This window comes from Trachypithecus francoisi, unplaced genomic scaffold (assembly GCF_009764315.1).
Source record: "Trachypithecus francoisi isolate TF-2019V2 unplaced genomic scaffold, Tfra_2.0 Lachesis_group2, whole genome shotgun sequence".
Classification (NCBI taxonomy): domain Eukaryota; kingdom Metazoa; phylum Chordata; class Mammalia; order Primates; family Cercopithecidae; genus Trachypithecus; species Trachypithecus francoisi.
Window position 1 is genome coordinate 43205282 of NW_022681465.1, and position 23804 is coordinate 43229085.

General features: G+C 35.9%; 1 long non-coding RNA gene across 1 annotated transcript; it reads left to right on the forward strand.

Annotated features, from left to right (window-relative positions):
* Positions 1-1367: 1367 nt before the first annotated feature.
* Positions 1368-23011, forward strand: LOC117064433. The gene is made up of 3 exons (XR_004429455.1): positions 1368-1450; positions 22061-22293; positions 22955-23011. It is a non-coding gene; the product is annotated as an uncharacterized LOC117064433 (long non-coding RNA).
* The last annotated feature ends 793 nt before the right edge of the window (positions 23012-23804 follow it).

Here is a 23804-nt window from a genome sequence, read left to right on the forward strand (position 1 = left end):
CCAGCTCATTCAATCACTCAACACTGTAAAATAAAGATGTACACAGTGTTAAAAAAAGTGGCTATATAAAAACATATTCAACACATTTAGGTATAAAATTATGTAAATATAATCTTAATATTATGTGTTCTATTTTTTGTTTGTATTTTACAAACAAAATGAAATGTTCAATTTAATATTAAATGTGAGGGTACAGTATTTCAAGCCTCCAACTACCATGACATTGTGTTTTCACAAATGAATTTTAAAGTCTATCCAAAGCAGCTAAACAAAGGTATTTGTATCGACACCCATTTCAACACAGTTGTTGACTGAGTATGCACTGTTTGATTTTATTGGGAAGTGGGATTGAGGTTGTAAGAAACAACCAGCTCATCAATACTGCATAACATTGTTTTTAAGTGAACTGCAAATTGTGCTGAGCTCAAATACTATTTAGCCCAGTAAATGCTGTATAAAGTAAAGCTTTTTTATCATGCTTTCAAATATCTGGAAGAAACATGCTATAAATAATAAAAATATTTTAAATGGAAAACATGGCAAATGTCTACCTCAGGCCATACCTAAAGAGTGAGCACTAGAAATAAGAGTGTTTCAAATAGACTTTATTGTTTTGCTTTATGGATAGTAAGCAATTTTTTTAAAAGGTAAAACTATAGAAAATGGCAGTTAGTATTCTAGTCATCTCTTAAGTTACCTGTTGTTTTTGGAAGTACAAAAAGTTTTTATAGAACTACTGATGTCAGTATAGTTTTAGGCATAGGAAATGATTAGATTTGATTACAAAAACTTGAATCTTACTTTAGTTAAATAAAAAACTTCAGTAATAAGTTGTAATGGGGATAAAAACATTTTGTGCTTGTTATTCCAAGTCTCTCTAATGAAACTTCTATTTCTATTTGATAACACATTTTTAAGCAGTCAGCAAAATATCACAGAAAACCTTTTCTATATTAACAAGACACATTCCAATTCTACAGAAATCATTTTTGAACATTTAAAACAAATATTCTAGTTTAGTTTTAAACTGGCATCATTTGAAGGGGAATTAGGAGTGTTTGTTTAGATCAGCTGACATTAAAAATAGGGAGATCCGAGAATAAGTCATAAATATTTTACAATAAATGTAATTAACTTTTCCCAATTATTTTTAGTTATATTGATAATTTAGTAGGAAAGTGGTGCGTGATAATTATAAATATGACCCAAGTGTTCGTGAGATTTCTGGTAGCCATTACAAACCAAAGCTTTTTTTTTTTGAGACAGAGTCTCGCTCTGTCGCCCAGGCTGGAGTGCAGTGGCCGGATCTCAGCTCACTGCAAGCTCCGCCTCCCGCCATTCTCCCGCGTCAGCCATTCTCCCGCCTCAGCCTCCTGAGTAGCTAAAACCAAAGCTTTTTAAAACGTCAGTTTGATCACCAGTATCCAAACATGTATCATGGCCAAATGTGGTGAGTAGAATTCTTCAACTTAAAATTTCCCCACATCTCAAGAGAGACTGCTATGGTTTTATGTCTCTGTTCTCTTACATTATGTGTTTTATTAAAGGAGCCAAAAGCTTTCCCCTATAGTCCATCTCCCAAATTCTCTTACATTTTGGTTGCTGTAGGGATCTTAATCTGATACAGTTAGTCTATAAAGATGATGCATTTTAGTATAAAGAGTTGATATCCCTGTTCCTGATGGGACACTAAAGAGAGGACAATCCCTACCTTGAATGTTCACAGATGTCTTCAGACTATCTGTGGCTTCCATAGTGTCATGATGGTTACCGTTCTCTAACTATATCTAGATAGTTTTAAAGTCCTCTACCCTGAATTTTGACCTTTAGTGAAGAGCCTGGCTTTTAGTCGTGATCTCGTTCTTTCTTCTCTCTCTAGAATGAAAGTAATTTTCTCTTTTGTATTCCCATTAAGTGGGAACTTGTCTCTGCCATGTTAGTTTTTCTCCCATCACTTTCTTTGAAACCCTCTCCTTTAAGCATCCTGGCTTGCTGTTAGTAAGAGAAAAAGTACTCATTTAATGTTTTCAAAATCTTATCCCCAAAACATTATAAATGTGTCTGATATTGGGATGGGTTCTAGAAAACCAAGAAGAAAGGGCACATCCCCTGACTTCAAAGAAGTCACTGCTTACCGACCAGACAAGATTGAGTGGGGGCACATGAGCAGGCTTATAGTAGAAAGCAGTGGCACGAAAGGCTTTTCAGGGGCAGCATTTTAGTTGAGATCTGAGGAGTTTTCTCCTAAATTTGCATTCTAGGCAAAATAAACCGAATTTCAAAAGTGCAGAAGGCATAAGAGAGCATGGGGTATGTAGGAAATGAGTTCAGTACGTCTGGAGCTTAATGCATGAAGGGGAAATAATTAGAAATGAATTTGGATAGTTAGACAGGGCCCCTTCATAAGATTTCTAGAATATCATGGAGCCTGTTGTCATTAGAAGCCTCTGAAGCATTTGAGGGAGATCAAATTTGCACACTAGGAAGAACTCCCTAATGGTAGAGTGAAAGGTAAGTTGAAGGTAAGGGTTGGAATTGGGTGGGGGGAAATTAGACTTTGAGAGACCGGGAAAGAAGTCTGATCTGAGTAACCGTGTTGTGTGCTGATAACTGTCAAGACAGGGTAGATGTGAACTTTTTGGCAAGGTGGAATTGATAGATTCAGGGATTAACTGTGAAAGTTAAGAATGAGGAAACATTAATGATAAGGTATTGTATATTTAAAAATTGCGAATAGATTTTAAATGTTTTGACTACAAAAATGATAAATATGTGAAGTGATTAACATGTTAATTGGCTTAATAGAATAATTTCACATTCTATTGAAATTTGTATACCTATTTCAAAACATCATATTGTACTCCATAAATATGTACAACTATTATTATAAATTAAAAATAAAACAAAAATAAATGAATAAATAAGAAGTTTTTAAAAACACTTTTACTCTTCAAAAAATAAAAAAACGAGAAATGAGACTGACTTCTGGGATTCTGGCTCAAATACTGAGTAGATATGTTTATTTCCTTTAAGATTCAGAATAAGTGAGGGGTTGTTGGGGCAGATTTGGTGGGGGAGGGGAGGGACTGAGATGAGTTTGGCACTGGACGTCTAGAATTCCATGTACATATAAAAGGACCCAGTGGCAGATAGAAGACTGATAGCTACCATGATACATATACTTATTTTTAATACCTATTGGCTCAGTTTTATAATTTAATGGTTAAGATAAAGGTAGGACAAAAATCTCATCCCTGATTAGAATTTGTTAGAGTTGTAATTTTATATAAGCTACATAATCTCTCTGAACCTTAGTTGCTCTAATGGATGCAATTCTAACTTTGTAGAATTGCCACAGGCTTGTTATTGTATAAAGCCTAGCAGAAACTGTATACATAGTAGGTACATAAAATATTATAGCTATTACTATTAATAAAAAGGAAATTAGGGCAGGAGGAAAAAAGCACATCTTTGTTATTTCAATCTGATGATTTCAGTATTTAAGGGTTACATTTTTTCCTATATGTTGGTTTATTGCAACAATACATTCCCAGGATATTATTCTGGAGTTTTCATTTGTATGTGATAGAAACCAATGCAAAGTAGTTTTGGGAAAAATAAAATCCACTGGTTCATGTAACCAGTGAACTCAGCATGGGATTGCACTTGGCTTCTGTGGACCTAGAGACTCAAACAATGTTGTCAGGTTGCTCCAGCTCTCTTGCTCTGGCTCTAGCTCCCCCTCTCTCACTTGTTCTTCTCTGCTCCTTGTAAAGTGGTCTCCTTCCCTCCTGTGCAGACAGACATCCTCCATGTGGGTAAGAAACACACTCAGCACTGGTTCCAGGTTTACATCATTCCAACCTGACACAGTGGAAAGAAAGTTGCTGTCTCCTGACATTTGTGATTAAATCTGCTGGGATCCCCCCCACTTCACCCCCAGTCACAGTCCAGCTGGCTTTCCTCAGGAGCACTAAACCCTAAAGCATCCATTGCATGTAATAAATGAACTTGTCTCTTTTGCTTCTAAAATGGTGCAGTTTTGTCACCTGAATTATTTTTTCTGAGTTCTGTGGCCCAGGTGAGGAACTCTGAGAAAGACTGGGCGCACATGTTGTGAAGGCACAGGCCAAGGTCAGAGAGATAATCAGAAATACGAGTTTGAGAAATCTTCTTGGATATCCAAAAAAAACAATAAATACCACCTATGCTTAGATGATGACATTTTAGTGAACATTGCCTGTGTGCCTCGAAGAACATTGATGTGTTGGTTTGTCCTGTGAAGATTCCCTGCCACCCCCCCACCCCACCCCTAAGTGAAGCTGTTATCATCCCGACCTCCCCAGGCACGGAGGAAGCAGGGATATGCCAAATATATTCTTCTGGCTGGCTTCCCAGGTCCTCTTCTTGAGCTCTTTATTGAAGTGCCTAAAAAAGTGGGGGGAGAATTTTGAGGTGAGAAAGTAGTAATATTCTGTTGGTTGCTAGAGTAACATTCATGCTCTGCCACAAAATGTCCCTTGGTGCCACTGTCAGAGCTGTAATAAGGCTCATTTGTCAGTTCCGATGTGACATTTCTTATGTTTCTATATAATGCTTCTTAGATTACGATCCTTAGACGATAATCATTGTCAGCGTGATCATTTTTGAAAACAAAGGAAAACATGAGCATCCAACGCCCCAAATCTGAACTGTTCCATTTGCTCTAAGCAGTGTGCTCCTGCTGAGGTGTGAGCCTGCTGTCTTCAGCGTCCATTCAGTGAGTAACGTGATTGACTGTTCTGCAATGGAAGAGGCTCAGATTTTACTTCACTTCTAGCGCTGTTGGACTGGCCTTCCTTTTTTCTTCTGTGTATACGTGTGTGGCAGGTTTTTGCTAAGAAAGCTGTTACCCCTTTGATTTTGTTCTAAAATTTACAAGGCCCATTAGCCAAGAACTGAAGATTTTTGCCAGATCCTTGGTAAAGGCAATCATTGCTGGTCAGTTTCCTTCATTGATATTTACATACATTTTAACAAAAAGGATGCTTTAGCCCAAATTATGTTGTCTTGTTTGCTCCTTCATCTTATGCTAAAAATCCCAATTTTAGATATAAAAAAATCCAAATCAAGGTAAGGTCCCAGAGGTCAGTTAGCATGTAGTTATTTCTAGTTTATTTTATTTTTAAATAGCCTCTTTTAAAGAAGGTAAATCACTTGTAGCCAGTCTGTGTCAGTCAACTGAGAAAAGCTGGCAAAATGAATCCAATAATAGACTTTTCATATATAATAGAGCCTCTTTTTGTATAAAAGATCTAACTAATTTATACTAAAGCTTTTGTGTGGATATTTAATTATTCAGATAATTACCTTAATTTGCCAATGGAAATTCAGCTACGCCTAAATGTTGTTAAGTTTGGGAATATAGGCCAGTGCTTTTGATTTTATTTTATTACCTTACTCAGAACATTGGTTTGTTCACTCTTCTATTGTTCTTTTTACACTTTTATTCCAGGTTAATTTATTTTTACAGCTCCAAATTGCCCCTTTGTGTGAATAAAGTCTAAACTATGGATAATTTCAATTTTATCTTCTCAGACAACATCAGTTCCCATCTTTCTGGATGTCTACTGGATATTTCCTTTTAAATAACTCATCACAATCTCAAGGTCCATGTGCCTAAAATCAAGCCAGTAATCTAAAAATCGCATTTCATTTTTTGACCCCAAACCAGCTAGCCTTGCTGTGGTACCAACCTTCACTTTTCCTTTCAGCTATAATCCCTCTCTCTTCCATTCCTTTAAGCAAAATTCCTTAGAGTTGTTCATCCATTTCGTTTTCAAACTTTCTTCCCTCTTTCTCTCTTTAATCCAACCTAATGAGGCTTTTGCCTCCACTCCTCCAAGCAAACAGCTGTCTTGTATGAACTCCATGTTGTTAATTCAGCTTTCAAATCCTGCCTCATTTTACTCTCATCCGAATCTTGATATGTTTTCTTTCTTTAGAATGTCCTGGTATCTTTCTGGCTGATCCTGCACAGTCACCTAAGCTGGCGTGTGTCACCTGACACGTATAGTTTGGAGGTAGGCTCAGTGTTTAGACTTCTCTTTGGCAATTTACACGTCATTTGTGGATTTTTCTTTCAGTTTTATGGCTCCAATTACCATTTAAATGTTGAACACTCCAGACTTACATCTCCAACCCGACATGCTCCTTCAAACTCTGGACATCTCTACTTGGTGCTCTAGACATCCCACCCTTTATAGATCCAAAATCAAGCTTCTGATTATTCTTCTATAATTTTGTGTCTTCCATTATTTTCCATCTTAGTAAACCTATTCTTCCAAGTGCTCAGGGCAAACATCTTGGAGCAATCATTTACTCTTTTCTTTTCTCTCACATCATCCCAACTCCAATATATCAGCAAATCTTGTCATATCTACATTCACAATCAAAACTGCCTACATAATTTGTGGGGTCTTATGCAAAATAAAAATGTAGGATTATCTATTCAAAAATTACTAAGAATTTCAAGACTGACAGCAGAGCATTAAACTAAGTGCAGAGCCCTCTGCAACTGCCTAGGACACCTTTCTATAAAAGCCTGTATACAGTACACTCATTCCAACTACTTTTCGCCTTTTCCAATCTCATGGGTCCCAAAGCCACCATCATTTCTCTTTGAACTATCTAAATAATATCCTACCAGGTATTCCTGATCCCCCGTTGACTCTCTGCATTTATTCTCAACTGAGCAGTCAGAGTGATCTATTAAAAGAGAAGTCAGATCCTGTAACTTGTCTGCTCAAAATTCTCTGGTGACTCCTGTTTAACTCACAGTGAAGCCTCCATTTCTCTTTTGCATCCTAAGTCAGTACATCATAATTTCACATCTATATAGCTGTAATATCTTCCAAGTCTACTTATTCTATGCTCTTCTGATTTTGATCTGCCTGGATGCCTTAATAAGGCCAATCTTTATAAAACACTGTTTACGTCACCTCATTTAATAATACACAATCCTTATCTCATAGTATTTCAAGCAAAAACTCCTCTGGCTCATAAGGCTTCCACTGCCTACCCCAACTCTACACAAGAATACCATTGTCTGTTTTTTTCTCCAAAAGACATCAATCACAGGTTTTTGTTCTTGTACTTTCTACCATGTAATAAGACAACACGAAGGCATTTCTACCATGTCATGAGACAAGATTAAGATGCCAGCATCTTAATCTTGGACTTCACAGATTCAGAACTACATGCATTACTGTGCTGGGGTGAGCAAGTTGGGAGCTAAGGGAATATTGCTTTCAATGCATCTTATTATAGCAGCCCTTATTATAAAAAAGGGGGCTCAAGATGGCTGACTGGAGGCATCTGTTACTTAACTCCTCCCCAAAGAATAACCAGAATTGTAAGTAAGTAGATAATCACACTTAGAATAGATTATCTAAGAGAACACTGAAATCCAACACTTAAGTGACAGAAAACACCTAAAGTGTGGATGGAAGGGAAACTGAGGCAGCCTGCTTGTCAGGGATTAGTTGAAACCTGGAAAGACTCCTCAATGTGGGGAGAGGATAAGTGAGAGGTCCTTTGTAGTGGTCTAAATTCCCACCATAAACTGCTGCAATCCTAGCCACAGGAGAGCCCCTAAACCTAACAGGCCTTGAGACTAACATGGGAATCTGCCTGAATAGTGTGTGAAGGCACTGCTCCAGTGAGGAAGCTCACACCACGTCCCACATACCTCGCAGCCCCCCAAGTCCTAATCAGCTACAGTAAGATACCACATTAAGATCCCAGTCTCTACCGGAACACATTCTTCCCAGAGACCTAACAGCACTTTCATCTCCACAACCCTGAAGCCTTATTGACATTCCCCCTGCCCATGGCCACCACTATGACTGACTGCTGATGCCAGGGCTGAAGTATGAGCCACTGGTAAGGACACTGCTCCCTCCAGCAGCAAAGCCACCATGCATTTTTATGTGCCCCAAGAACAAACTTCCCCACCCACAGCCATCATGCTGCTGGCTGCCACCACCAGGGCCAAAGCATGAGAGAAGGATGAGCTCCCCAGCCACCTAAATATGCTGCTGCCGCTAAAAGCAACATCACCCTCCCCAGTAGCAGGGCTTCCGTGTAGCCTCTGCCACTCCCACTGGATTATTCTGCTGGTGGTGTGGAGATCACTGTGTCCCTGCCTTCCATAGCCAGTACCTCCATGTACAACTAGGGGGCCTAAGGACGGGTCCATCTTACGTGACTCTGTCTCCCCAGTGCCTGAGCATGCCATCTGGGTACATGGGGACCACCTAGGCCACTCCATCATCACTAGTGCTTGCATACATCTCCTGGGGGCCTGAGGTTGGCCCCACCCAACCTACCTCTACTACCACAGCTGGCATCCATCTGCATTTGTGCCACCTGCAGGCCAAGGGATTAGCCCACTCAGCTCATTGCAGCCACCGTCAGCATCAGTGCAGACTGCTTGGGAACCAGAGAATTCACTCACCTGCCTGGCCCACTGTTGCTACTACTACCACCTAAGCTCAAGAATCAGGTCACCTAGTCCTGCTAACACTGGTTATAGCATATGCTACAGAAGGGCCCAAGGACAAGCATGCTTGGCCTGCCCCTGCCATGACTGGGGCACAAGGACAAGTCCACCTGATATCCACATGCTCAGATAAACTTCACACAGCCTCACTAACAACCACACCCTACGCCACTGAGGACATCACTGACACTGTTTATGGCTGAAGAAATCATATGGACACTATGCTACTGCATGCGCTTAGAATCAAAACAAATGTACCCTGCTCAAACAACACCATAAATATATCTTCGGAGAAAACTTCTCTCTTACAAAAGCAAATTAAAAAAACTGGAAGAGACAACTGTTATACTGGATGCACAAATATTGATTTAAAGACACAAGAAACATTAAAGAGCAAGAAAATATGGCACCTCCAAAGGAACACAATAATTTAATAGCAGACTACAATCAAAAAGACATTTATAAAACCTGGGGAAAATAATTCAAAATAACACTAAAGAATCTCAGTCAGATACAAGAGAATAGAGAAAAAAATAAAATAAAATAAAAAATCAGAAAAACAATTCAGGATATGAATGAAAAATTTACCAAAGAGACGCCACACAAAAGAACCAAACAGAAATTCTGGAACTGAAGAATTCATTTTGTGAAACACAAAATACATTAGAAAGCTTCAGTAATAGACTAGATCAAATGGAAGAAAGAATTTCATAACTTGAAAAAACGTATTTTGAAATAACTCAGTCAAACACAGATAAATAAAATAGAATTCAAAAGAATGAGCCAGACCTACATAATTATGGAACACAAAAAAGTGACCCAATATTCAAATTTTCAGGTGTCCTAGAACATATAGAGAAAACAAAAAAGATACAAATCCTATTTAATAAAATAATAGCTAAAAAATTCCCAAGTCTAGGACCAGATTTAGACATCCAGATACAGAAAGATCAAAGATACCTAAAAACATGAAATTCATGGCACATTATGGTAAAACTGTCAAATGTCAAATAAAAGAAGAGAATTCTAAAAACAGCAGGAGAAAAGTATATAGTAACTTATAAGGGAATTCCCATTAGACTAGTAGCAAATTTCTCAGTAGAAACGTTACAGGCCAAGAGAGAATAGGGTGATATATTTAAAGTGTGGAAAGAAAAAAGTTGATAGCCAAAGACACTATACCCAGCAAAGTTGCCATTCATAAATGAGGGAGAAATAGTTTTTCCCAGACAAGCAAAAGCTGAGAGAATTCATTACCACTAGACCAACCCTATAGGAAATACTTAAGGGAGTACTACACCTGGAATCAAAATGTTGGCATCTACCATCATCAAAATTCATGAAAGTATAAAACCCACTAGTAGAGCAAACACACAAATAAGGATGAGAAAGGACTAAAGTGTTACCACTACAGAAAACCACCAAACCACAATGATAAAAATAAGATAGGAAGAAAAGAACAAAGGATATACAAAACAACCAGAAATTAATTAATAAAATAATAGGAGGAAGCCCTCATGTATCAATAATAACCCTGAATGTAAATGGATTAAACTTTCCACTTAAAAGATATAGCCTGGCTGAATGGATAAAAAATTAAAAACCATAACCCCACTGTATGTTGTCTACAAGAAGCTCATCTTATCTGTAAAGACACACATAGACTGAAAGTAAAGAGATGGAAAAAATTATTCAATGCAAGCAGAAAACAAAAGGGGGCAGGAGTAGCTATACTCAGATAAAACAGACTTGAAGTCAAAAACATTAAAAAAAAAGACAAAAAGTCATCGTATAATGATAAAGGAAGGAAGTGCCACACAATGATAAAGGAATACATTCAATAAAGTGATATAACAATCTAAATATATATGCACCCAACACTGGAGCAGCCCAATATATAAGCAAATATTATTGGCCTAAAGAGAGAGATAGACTCCAATACAATAATATTTGGGGAATTTAACACCCCACTCTCAACATTAGACAGACCATCTAGACAGAAAATTAACATGGAAACGTTGGATTTAAACTGCACTTTATACCAAATGGACTCACAGACATTTACAGAACATTTCACCCAATAGCTTCAAAATATACATTCTTCTCATTAGTACTGATATGGTTTGGCTCTGTGTCCCCACCTAAATCTCATATTGAATTGTAATTCACATTGTTGTGGGAGGAATCAGGTTATTGGATCGTGAGGGATGACTTCCCCTATGCTGTTCTTATAATAGGGTTAGTTCTCATGAGATCTGTTAGTTTGAAAGTGTGTGGCACTTCCCACCTTGGTGTCTCTCTTTCTCTCTCCTGCCAATATGTGAAGAAGGCGCGTGCTTCCCCTTCACCTCCTGCCACAATTGTAAGTTAACTGAGGCCTCCGGTCATGCTTCCTGCTAAGCCTGCAGAACTGTGAATCAATTAAACCTATTTTCTTCATAAATTAGCCAGTCTCAGGTACTTCTTTATAGAAGTAGGAAAATGAACTAATACCAGCACATTGAACATTATCCCATATAGACCCACATGTTAGGCATGAAACAAGTCTTAAAATTTTTTAAAAAGTTGAAATCACATCAAGTATCTTCTCAGATGACAGTAGAATAAAACAAGAAATCAATAACAAGAAGAATTTGAGAAACCGTACAAAATACATGGAAATTAAACAATGTGCTCCTGAATGACCTTTGGGTCAAGGAGGGAATTAAGAAGCAAATTAAAAAATTTCTTGAAACAAATTAAGAATTGAAACACGGCATTCTAAAGCCTATGAGATATAGCAAAAGTAGTGTTAAGAGGAAAGTTTACAGCAATAAATGCCTACATCAAAGAAGAAAGATTCCAAATAGACAACCTAACAATGTATCTCAAGGAATCAGAAGAGCAAAAATGAACCAAACTCAAAATTAGTAGAAGGAAAGAAATAAAGATAGGAGCAGAACTAAATGAAAGAGAGACTAAAACAAAAAATACAAAGGAATCAATTAAATGAAAAGTTGGTTTCTTGAAAATATAAACAAAATCAGTAAACCGGTAGCTAGACTAATCAAGACATAAAGACACATGATTAAAAGAAATAAAATCAAAAATGAAAAAGGTGACATTTCAACCAATACTACAAAAAGACAAAAGATCATCAGAGACTATTACATACTGGCAAACCTAGATAAAATGGATACATTGCTGGACACATACAGTCTACCAAGATTGGGTCAGGAAAAAATAGAAAACATGAACAGACCATAACAAGCAATGAGATTGATTCACTAATAAAAAGTCTCTTAATAAAGAAAAGTCCAAGACTGATGGTTTAATTGCTGTATTCTACCAAACATTCAAAGTAGAAAGAACAACAATTCTAAAATTCTTCTGAAAATGTGGAGGGAATACCCTCTAGCTGGGTCTATGAGGCCAGCATTACCCTGATACCATGATCAGACAAGGACACAACAACAAAAAAAGAGAACTATGGGTCAATATCCCTAATTAACAAAGATGCAAAAATTCTCAATAAAACACAAAACTGAATCCAACAGCAAATCAAAAAGATAATACATCATGACCAAATGAAATTTATCCCAGGAATGCAAGAGTAGTTCCATACACTCAAATAAATAAATGTGATACATCATGTCAACAGAATGAGAGACAAAAGTCAGATAATCATCTAAATAGACACAGGAAAATCATTTGCTAAAATTTAATATTCTTTCATGTTAAAACTCCCTAGAAATTAAGTATAGTAGGTATGTACTTCAACACAATAAAGAACATATATAGCAAACCCCAGCTAAAATTATATTAAATGGGGGAAAAGCTGAAAACCTACCTCTAAGAACTGGAATAAGGCAAGGATTCTGACTTTCATCAGTCCCATTGAACGTAGTCCTAGAAGTCCTAGCTAGAGCAATTAGGAAAGAGAAAGAAATAAAAGGCATCCAAATTGGAAAGGAAGAAGTCAAATTGTTTCTTTTTGTAGATGACATGTTTTTATATCTAGAAAAACCTGAAGACTCCAGCAAAATTTTTTTTTTAGATCTGATAAGTAAATTCAGTAAAGTTGCAAGACACAAAATTAGTATACAAAAACTAATAGCATTTTGATACACCAATAATGAACTAGCTGAAAAAGAACTCAAGAAGGCAATCCCATTTACAATAGCTACAAAAAATTTAAAATACCTAGAAATAAATTTAACCAAGAAAGTGAGTGACTTCTATAAGAAAACTATAAAACACTGATGAAGGAAATCAAAGGGGACATAAACAAATATAAAAATATCTCTTGCTCATGGATTGGAAAAATGAATATTGTTAAAATGACCGCACTGCCCATAGCAATCTACAGACTCAGTGCAATCTTTATCTAAACACCAATCCTAAAATTTGTGTAGAACAAAACTGAGCTTGAATATCTAAAGCAATCCTGAGCAAAAAGAAAAAAAGCTGGAGGCATCACACTATCTGACTTGAAAATATATTAAAAAGCTATAGTAACCAAAACAGCATAGTACTGGTATAAAAACAGACACAAAAACCAGTGGAATAGAATAGAGAACCCAGAAATAAATTCATGTATTTATAGCCAATTGATTTTAACAAAGGCACCAATAACGTACATTGGGAAAATGACAATAAATAAATACTGGTTGGGAAAATTGGATATCCATGCGTAGAATAAGGAAACTAGAGCCCTATTTCTCACCATACACAAAAATCAATATAAGATGAATTAAAGACTTAAATGTTAGACCAGAAACTATAAAACTACTAGAATAAAACTTAGAGGAAACACTTCAGGACATTGGTCTAGTCAAGGATTTTATGGTTATGATCTTGAAAATACAGGCAACAAAAACAAAAATAGATGAATAGTATAATATTAAACTAAAGAGGTTCTCCCAGCACAGAAAACAATCAACAGAGTATAGAGACAGCCTACTGAATGAGAGAAAATATTTGCAAACTATTCATCTGACAGGGGACTAATATTTAAAATATACGAGGAACTCAAACAATGAAACAGTGAAAATTTCCCATTAGAAAGTGGACAAAGGACACAAATAGACATTTCTCCAAAGAAGACATACAAATGGCCAACAGGTATATGGCAAAACACTCAACATCACTAATCGTTAGGGAAATGCAAATCAAAACCACAATGAGATATCATTTCACCTCAATTGAAATGGCTACTATTAAAAAGAAAAAAAAAAACCCAGATGATGGCAAGAATGTGGAAAACAGGTAACTCATGCACTGTCAGTGGGAAAGCAAACTAGTTTAGCCAATATAGAAAACAATATGAAAATTTCTCATAAAACTAAAAGAACTACCACATAGTGCCGCAATCTCACTGCTGGATATTTATCCAAAGAAAATCAGTAAATCAAAGGAATATCTGCATTTGTGTGTTTATCACACCACTATTCACAATAAGAAAGATGTGAAATCCACCTGAATGCCTATCAGCAGACATCAGGATAAAGAAAATGTGATTTACACACACATAAGAATACTATTCAGGTGTAAAGAAAAATGGGATTACGTCATTTGCAGCAACATGGATGGAAATGGACGTCATTATGTTCAGTGAAATAAGCCACGCACAGAAAAACAAATATTGCATGTTCTCATTCATATGTGGGAGCTTAAAAAGTTAATCTAATAAATGAAGAGAGTAGAGTGATAGATACCAGAGGCTGGGAAGAGTGTGTGTGTGTGTGTGTGTGTGTGTGTGTGTGTGTGTGTGATGGGGGTGGGAGGAGGATAAAGAGAGTTTACTTAATGAGTACAAACACACAGTTAGATAGAAGAAATAAGCTCTAATGTTCCATAGCAAAGTAGGGTGACTATAGTTAACAACAATGTATTGTAAATATCAAAATAGCTACATGAGAGGACTTGAAATGTTCTCAACACAGGAATGATAAATACTTGAGGTGATGGACACCCTAACACCCTGTCTTGATCATTACACAGCTTATGAATGTAACAAAATACCACATATCTCAAATATACTCCATATTCACCCATAATCCTGCTAACATCATTTCATTTAATAGAAAATATGTCTCGTTGCTTGACATCTGTTTTAATCATACACATCCTCCAAGGTGTTCTTTATTTTCTACTTCCTCCCTTAAGCCTTCTCTGAATCATCTCATTCTCACTGATTTACCCTGCACTTTAATAGGTTTTTGTTGTTGTTGTGTTGTTGTTGTTGTTGTTGTTGTTGTTGTTTGAGACAGGATCTTGCTCTGTTACACAGGCGTGATCTCGGCTTACTGCAACTTTCACCTCCCCTGTTCAAGTAATTCTCCTGCCTCAGCCTCCTGAGTAGCTGGGACTAAAGGCGCCTGGCACCCGGCCTGGCTAATTTTTGTATTTTTAGTAGAGGCAGGGTTTCATCATGTTGGCCAGTCTGGTCTCAAACACTTGATCTCAGGTGATCCACCCACCTTAGCCTCTCAAAGTGCTAGGATTACAGGCGTAAGCCACTGCACAGGGCCTCTAATAGATTTTTGTACTACCTACTTTAACATAAAGTTTTACTCTCTGAAATTGGTCACAAATTAACTCACGTAAGCACTTTTTGGGTAGGGTTCACATTTTTTCTGTTCAATTTGCATTGCACTCTTAGCCCAAGGAAAGAATTCAACATACATTTATTTATTGACTGATTGTAGACATGATCTTAGCTTTTCTAATAGTTATTGATTTGTTAAACACATTATATGTGTTATTAACAAAGCACTAAATATTAAACAGACTGAAGTAGAGCTTTCTGGAATAGTGCCAGAGAGGATATTCAATATACACAAAATAAGAAGAGCTATCATTTACTGGTCACTTGGCAAGCACTTTACTAAGGATTTTACATAGGTGAGCTCATTTAATCTTTGCAATAGTCCTGAGTTAGATATCATTATGGTTCTCATTTTATTTATGAGTAATCTGAAATTCAAAGGGACCCTCTCAAGGCACAAAGCTAGGAAGTGTCAGAATGGGTTTTAAATATAAGTGGTCTCACAGCTGAGCCCATACACTGAGCGGAATTTTCTCTCATAGTCTACATTTGTTTACCGTAAAACTTTTAGACCTAGGTCACTATCATAATTTCAATACAAAGTTCCCCTATATGCTTTGCTAAATACAAATAATAAATTTCTCTTTTTGCTGTATCAGAGGAGTATGGACGCTTTGTACTTTGTTTTTGTCAGATATCAGAGAGAACCACTAGTCAAATATTCACCCATTTTTCAGTTAAGTCCACTTTATAAACAGCTCTTGGCAGCACAGAGGGCCCACATGGTGAGTGCATAGTGCAGTCTTTCAGTCATTCCACCACTGGGACAAGAATTTCAAGGATCTGCCAGTCTTACAAATTAGTTTCAGAAAGACTTGTTTTCAATAGTTGAGTTTAAAAACATTCTAAATTACATTTACTACAGTTTGTTTAAAGCTTTTTTTTCTGGCCTATCTTTCTGCGTTGCAGCTTAATTTTTCACTGTCTCATTATAATTTCTCTTTTTTCTGGATTTCATCCTCTCATTCATTATTCTTTGTCTCCTCTCTTGTTTCTGGCTTTTCTTCCTGCAGCTGGGCTTTGGTTAGAAGGGGTGGACGCAGCTGCCCAACCGTTTTCACATTCTTTACTGATATGATTTTCTTGAGGTAAAACATCATTTAAGAAGTATTACTCAACAATTAAATGTTTCTGTCCTCCTCAAATTCTGTGTCTGAAAGTCTGCCAAGAAGACCCTTTGCAGTTGTTTGTATTGGTTTGGATTCCTTCCTGTTACGCATTATTTTATTTGTTCTGTGCTTGTTTGCCTTTTATGTAATATTTTGTCATAGTTCTAATTTCCTGTTTCTATTTAATCTTCACCACTGACTTGGTTCAACTGTTATCTTTCCTTTTTTTTCAGGGGGATGGGGTTGAATGGCTCCTTTTCACTACAAGTATTGACACTTATTAAACTACATGTTTCTTCAATGTAGTGGTGTAAATTTTTACAGAGTTCAGGGGCAATTGTGAAGCTAGGAGTTGCACTCCTGCTTAGTTTTGAAGACTCTAACTTGTCCTCTGTGCTCTTGATTTGAAGCAGTAGCAATTTTTGTTGATACTACTATGTAAGGGTACAAAATTGTTTCCATGAGAAAGTGATCTGCTGTGGAAACCTTACACTATCTGGACTTGAGTGTTATTTCGAACTGCAAGTGTCTTAATCTTTCAAAAATTGCCATAGGCTTTTTCAGTGTAGCATCTTAGCTGACTTTTCAATGGAACACTGAATAATGAAGTATCAAGTTCTTCTTAGCTAAGTAATTGAACAAACCTTATTCATCATGCCTAGCTTATCTTTAGATAAATAGGGATGTATCAGGGTACTTAAATCAAATGTTGCTCTTCAACATTTACAGAAGGGAAAGGGATGGAATGGGTCCAGGGATAATATTAACATATTTAACAATTATAAGCACCTACAATGAGAATGGAAGCCAGTCTCAGAGAAGGAGTTGGAAACCTTTGTCATACTTCCCACCTTGTTCGCTGAATTATTTGGAGACTGGGGTCTTAGCAGTGGGGAACAAAGGGTGCACTTAAGGGCCTTGAGCTGGTGTGGAATTATCTTACTACTTTAATATGTGGCTACATGCTAGTCTTGAGTGAGAATGTGCTCATTGTTGATTTATGTTCAATTCAAATGCAGTAATCCCTTCCAATTTATACACTGTGTTAGATTGGCCCACAGACACTATTGGGATGACATGTGATTTTCTACAGTGGTTCCTAGTGAAATCCTGTGTGCAGGTCAAGTTTAGAGTTTTGTTAATTGAGCTTCTCAACTCTATGGGAATCAGAGCCTACCATTGTCTATAGAAAGAACATTTATATATATATATATATATATATATATATATATATATATATCTCAAAATGCATTGAACTTGGGGTTGAGTTTTGGCCATACCAGTTATTTACTGTAATTTTGGGCAATTGCTTAATAACTTCATTTGCACCCTCCTTTATCAGTAAGAATGAAGGGATTGGATCAGATGAGTTCTAAGTTCCCTTCAAGATCTAGCATTCTCTACTTCTATTTAAATACCAATAAGAAGACTTCTTTTGCCTGATATTTAATAGATAATTAAATAAAAGTCAACTTACATTTTAGGACATGCAGGAAAACGTACAGTATGACAAATTTCTGGGCATATAAACCATTCCTGACAACTACTTATTGATTTCTTTCCACAGGTTTCCAACAGTGTTTAAAGACTATCAGGATAAACTCTTTTGTTTTATTTGTATACAAAGGCAAATAATAGCTATACAAAAAAAATGACTTTTCTCTATATGCTTAGCATCCAATTTTTTCTGAAGCGTAACTATAGTCTTTTGGCAATGAAGGTATAGTTATCCTAAACTCTTCCCTCTGTCTTACATGGAAGGCAGAATTGTCAGTGTTTATTTTAAGAATGGGTTAAACTCTTTGAAAGTGCATTGCTAAGATAACATTTGCCATTTTTGGAACAGTGGCAGAATTAGTTATTTTTCACATTCATAAATATCTATGTACTAAGTCAGAAATTTTTTTTTTTACTTTTTTTAACTTTTTTTAAATTTCATTTTTCTGTTAGTCATTAGACTACCAGGGACAGAACTATTAATATGTAGTATACACCATCCTTACTCAAACTAAATAAATAAACAAATAAGAAAGAGTAATTTTTTCTTAAACCTTAAAAACTGCTCTGAAAATATCTGAATCACACACTCGATTTCTTTCAGCCTTTCGCATTTACACAGGTCTCTGATGTGCAACAGCTAAATTGTTTAGGTCATATGGTTCTACCTTCCTACTGACACCTGTTTTACAAGAGAGTAGCGTTAGTGCCTAATTATCACATTTTGATAATGCCCTTATTCAAAAGATAAATCATGCTCTTTCACACAAAACAAAAAATATTCCCCTTAAGTTGAAGACCAATTTTACCTTTCCTAGTTAAAGTATTAGTTATCATGCTATAGGTCCTCTGTGACAAATATGTCTTCTATGAGGGAAACAGCTCTAAGGCAATGAGTGCCTTGTTTATGGTTGCCGTTCAATATATTTCTATTGACTTTAGGTGTAAGCTTTGTTGGTTTTAATTTAACTGGAGTGTATATGTTTATTAATGACTGTCCAAACCAATCTGAGAGGGAAAATAGGCTAGAAGCTAGAAAGAAGAACTGGAGCTAAAAATGAGAAAGAAGAACCAGGCCAGGAAGTGATTCAGCCTGCTGGTTTGGTTAAAAACGTATTCGTTTTTCCAACTATTCATCCATACGGCATCAAAGAAATATTTCCTAGGCTTAATATTTCCTAGGCTTAATATTTCCTAGGAAAACAAATGTTGGTCCCATGAAATTCATCTTCTGAGGATACATGAAAGGTATAAATTATTATGTAATATATACAATTTATAAAGATATAAATTAGATAGATTTGTGAAACTAGAGTAATATAAAGTACAGTGGTGATAATAGTAACAAAGATTTATATAGGTCTTATCTATGCTAGTCAATCTTCTAATCAGTTTACATTTACTCTTTACAATAAGAAGCATGAGGCAAATAATTACAACTGTCATTCCCATTTTACGGATGGAAAACTGAAGCACAGGAGGGTACCTGTCCAATGTCAGCGGATTGTGGGTCCGTTGAGAGAAATCACTTTTCACAGAGTGGAGACTGAGTTATCTCAGAGAAGAGATTTCAGTTACAAAGGATCTTGTGTGTGTCAACCACTGAGCCAAGCAGGTCTTTCCAAAATCATGCCTCATGGAAGGGCATTTTTATCGGGAAAGTCCAGAATATTACTTGTACTCCTGAGGAAGGCGGCCATGGATACTAGTCCTACCATCGGATTTCTCTTCCCAGTTATTAGTATGTCCCAGTTAGTAATTTTTAAAGATTATTTCTTGAAAAGAGCTCAATTACTGACAAATTCCCTCTGTATCCCATCTGGATCAATCCTGATGCAAGAAGCATCTGATCAGAACACCTTTTATCAGGGACCTAAAGAGAGAGAGGCCCAGAGCTGCCACCAGGTGTCCAGGTATTCGCCTGCCATGCCACAGCCATCTTTGGATGGTTCCCATTGCTTCCTGTTAGTTTCTGACTCTGAGGCATTGCTAGAGAAACCTGTCCTGCCAGTCAGTCTAGAAAAAAACATTACGAAAAATTACTATTCAGGCCAGGCGCAGTGGCTCAAGCCTGGAAACCCAGCACTCTGGGAGGCCGAGGCGGTGGATAACGTGAGGTCAAGTGTTTGAGACGAGCCTAGACAACATGGTGAAACCCTGTTTCTTCTAAAAATGCATAAAACTAGCCGGTGCGGTGGTGGATGTCTGTAGTCCCAGCTACTTGGGAGACTGAGGCAGGAGAATCGCTTGAGTCCAGGAGGTGGAGGTTGCAGCAGTGAGCAAGACTCTGTCTCAAAAAAAAAAAAAAAAAAAACAAAAAACAACAACAAAAAAGACCAGCTCATATGCGTGAAAGTTTACCTGGTATATATGAAAGCAAGACTTATTTTATGAAGTTTAAATTATTAGACAATCTATTTTTTCACCTAAAATAATTAGAGAGAATGATTATGTCCAATTTTTTTGAGAATGCAGGGAAATGAATTCAATTGTCACAGTAGTAGAGCTGTAAATTGGCACAACGTTTTGGGGGAAAAATGGGGATATATTTTGATATAATAAGATATGATAGATGTGCATGAAGATCAACGAACAGTTGTTAATTATAGATGCTTTATTGTAAAGAAAAAATTGGGAAAATTTACCTAGTAATAGGGAACTGGTCAGTTAAACTACATTGTCTCCAAACAATGAGATACCATGTAGGCATTGAAATTCACATTGTGACAGATTATTGATGGGAAAAAGTTAATTATGTATTTAGTATTGAGCTAAAAAATTGACTATCAAATAATATATGCAATATATCATTTTTATAAAGAATGGTAAATATATATATAATGCAAATGCATAGGCCTATAAAATTGTACTTATAAATATGTGTGTATGTGTAAATAGATAAAGTTCAGAAAATTATTGACTAGCATTTTACTAGTAATAGAATTATGAGCATTTTTAAAAATCTGCATTTAGCAATTAGAACAAAGTAATTACTATAAAAGATTGTTATTAGGTAAAGAGTAAGAAATTCAGATAAAATAAAATGCCTCATTCTCTTCATAACATCGCTTATTATTATTTTTAAATAAACCTGGCCCTTCTCACTCACATTTGATCTACAATTTGCCCACATCAGTTACCCATCCTTTGGTTATACCCTTCCCTAAGGTCTTTATTAAGGGATATGATAGGTTTTTTAAATTGACTAGTGTACATTATTGCCATCCTGTTCACCTATGAGAAAACAGCTTAGATTTCACAATTAATGAAGGGTAGTGATTAAGCAATGGTATTTGTTTTACTTGAATATTATTCTAGATCAGAGGTCATTATGTGGCAGTGCTTAGGCTGAGGCTGGGCCACAGGTGTTGGGCTTAGCTCCCGTAGTATTCTCCAATATTTAAAAGGCACAAGATTATTTCATATAAAAATCCAGGTATGAGGATTCTTTTGAAAAACAGGTGGGCCTTACAATGCAGAACTTAAATTCTCACCAGACAGTGATTAGCTGAAGACTAGTAGACATTTTTCTTTATAAATGGGCACACATGCTCCAGTTAGCCATGGCTGCAGCCACTCCTTACCTTACCTTACCTTATTTTGGCTGAAATTCCTTGCCTAAGTTTATAGGCATTTTTGTTGCTGTCTCTTTTTTGGATCACCCCTATTTTCATCATATTTAAAGATTAAGATGAAATTAATGAATTGATAATTTGATGAATATTTTCTTTATCCTCTTAAGTAACATCATCTAGATGACAACTGACCCTCTAATTTCAGAGTATGTTTCTATTTTATTTCCCTAAAAATAATAAGAGTGAGAGATACAGAAAGCAGGGGGTAGATAGAGAGAGAACATAACAAAAGCATTTATCAGAGGAACACATGTAATGTCAAGAAAACTGGTAATTGAAAGATTTTGGTTGTCTGGTTTACAATTTTCTCAGCCATAAAAAATTATTTGTATTTGAACAACTCAACATTCAGTTTGTGTTTTAAAGTAAATTACTGAGCCTTTTTTTTTTTCAACTGCCTCTGAGACTAGGAGAAGGAAATTAATGAAACATTAAAAAGAGACTAGCTTCAGAAATTTATAGAAATTAAAAAAAAAAACAGAAAAACAGATTTGCTGGGAATATTACAAGGGTGCAATGATCCCCTGGCCTGTTAGGACATGAGGTATCAACTAATGTGCAATTAAAAAATAAAACCTGTGAGAAGGCAGTGTGGGAGAATAAAAGCCTATTAATGCACTCCTAAGAGTTGAGGTTCTTGCCAGCAGAGCCATCTGTCAAGAGATTACAGAGAAGGAAATTTCTGCAGGAATCTTCCCCTGGGACCAGATAAAGTGCCAAGAAAAGGTGTGTGGCATCAGGAGTGAGGACAAACTCTGAGAGTCCTCTGCAGTGCTTATCACAGACAGAGAGGAAACCATCCACCCACTGGTACTCAAGGAAGAGGAAGAGGAAGAGAAGAGAGGGAAGTCTCTGGATTGCTTTTGACCAGAGAAGTGAGATCGGATTGAAAAGAGCTGACAAGGACAAATTCCTTATAAGGTAAGTTAAACTTTGTTGTACTAAACTCTTAAAATTTTCCATAATACAAAGGCAATAAAGTAATTTATTCAACGTCTTATACTAAGGGCACTAATGAGAAAATGAATGTTAATTTTATGAGTCATATTACAGAAGATCAGAAATAGCTGAGGAAAAGTAAAATGTCATTTTTCTTGAAATCTGAATCTTTGAAGTTTGTGAAAATGCCCAAGATATTATTTAGATAAAATGTTGTACTAATATCCTATTTTCACTTATTTCTTCAAAATAAATGCTGTTTAAAAAGTAATCAAGATAAACTCATGATTATTTGCCTCTTGAGAACTAAGAACATGCCATGCTGTGAAATAATTAAAAACCATTTGACCATGAAAGTTACAAGACTTAATAATAGAGAAACATATTTTTTAAAGTTTCTAGAATCATGGCAGGAAATGATACTTTGATTTTAAGATTCTAAATAGATCTTAGTTCATTTCCTGATCTATGTTTCTATATGGTAGTATTCTGTATTTTTTAATAATTATTATTCCTATTTCCTTTGGTGATTGATTTTATTTTTTTTCTAAGATGAGAAAAATGTTGATTATAAAGGGGGAAAATTATATCACAAATTTATTATCTTGACAATTAGAGAAGCATTATGAATTTTTTCTTTCAGAATTTTGTCAGAAAGACAGCTGTCTCTTTAAATGCAATAAATTAAACATGTTAGAAGGTATGTCTTGTGCTAATTTACAAATGTTTTTAAACTTATAATATTGGTAAGAAATTGTTACTCAGAAATTAGGACTAAGCATACTTTAATTAAATTTTGTTTGTATTGATCGAAATGGAGATATTCTCCTTAAGTCACTGGTTACTTAAGGAAATGGAGATGTGCAGACATAAACATAAGTTCTAGACAGGGACAAGAAATAAACCTTATCTGTTGGGAAAGAACACAAAGTCAAATAACACAGTGCTAAGTCTGGCTGATCACAGCAATCCAGTGTTCATGCTGGCACTGTGCCCATAGCAGATTATTGCGTTTGTAATTGGAGAGAAATTAACCTGTGAATTTAAGTCAAGTTATTCTGTGAATTCAATTAGAGTGGACAATTAATTTTAATAACCCAACCTTTTGAATCTTCCTTCTTCTCCTTCAAATGAACAATGTTTCCTGATTTATCAGAATATTATTTAAATTCTACTTTCTATTTAATTATTTTATTCATTCCTCCATTCACTTGTTCATTCAACCAATATTCGATGAATAACGTCCAGGTGAAGGGCACTATTTGGCTAGGCATGAAATAATGATCTGATGAGGTCCCTGCTCTCAAAGGGCTTATAGTCCAGTACACTGTAGACAAAGTTTCCCTCTCTCTTCATAATAATTGAACAAACAAAATTTAAATCTATTTAACCAACATGAATTTGAGGTTAACAGAAGGTAAGTGATAGTAATAAGAAGTATCTATGTTAACGTTATAATTCAAGACTTTCAGTACATTGGTTTTATTTATTCT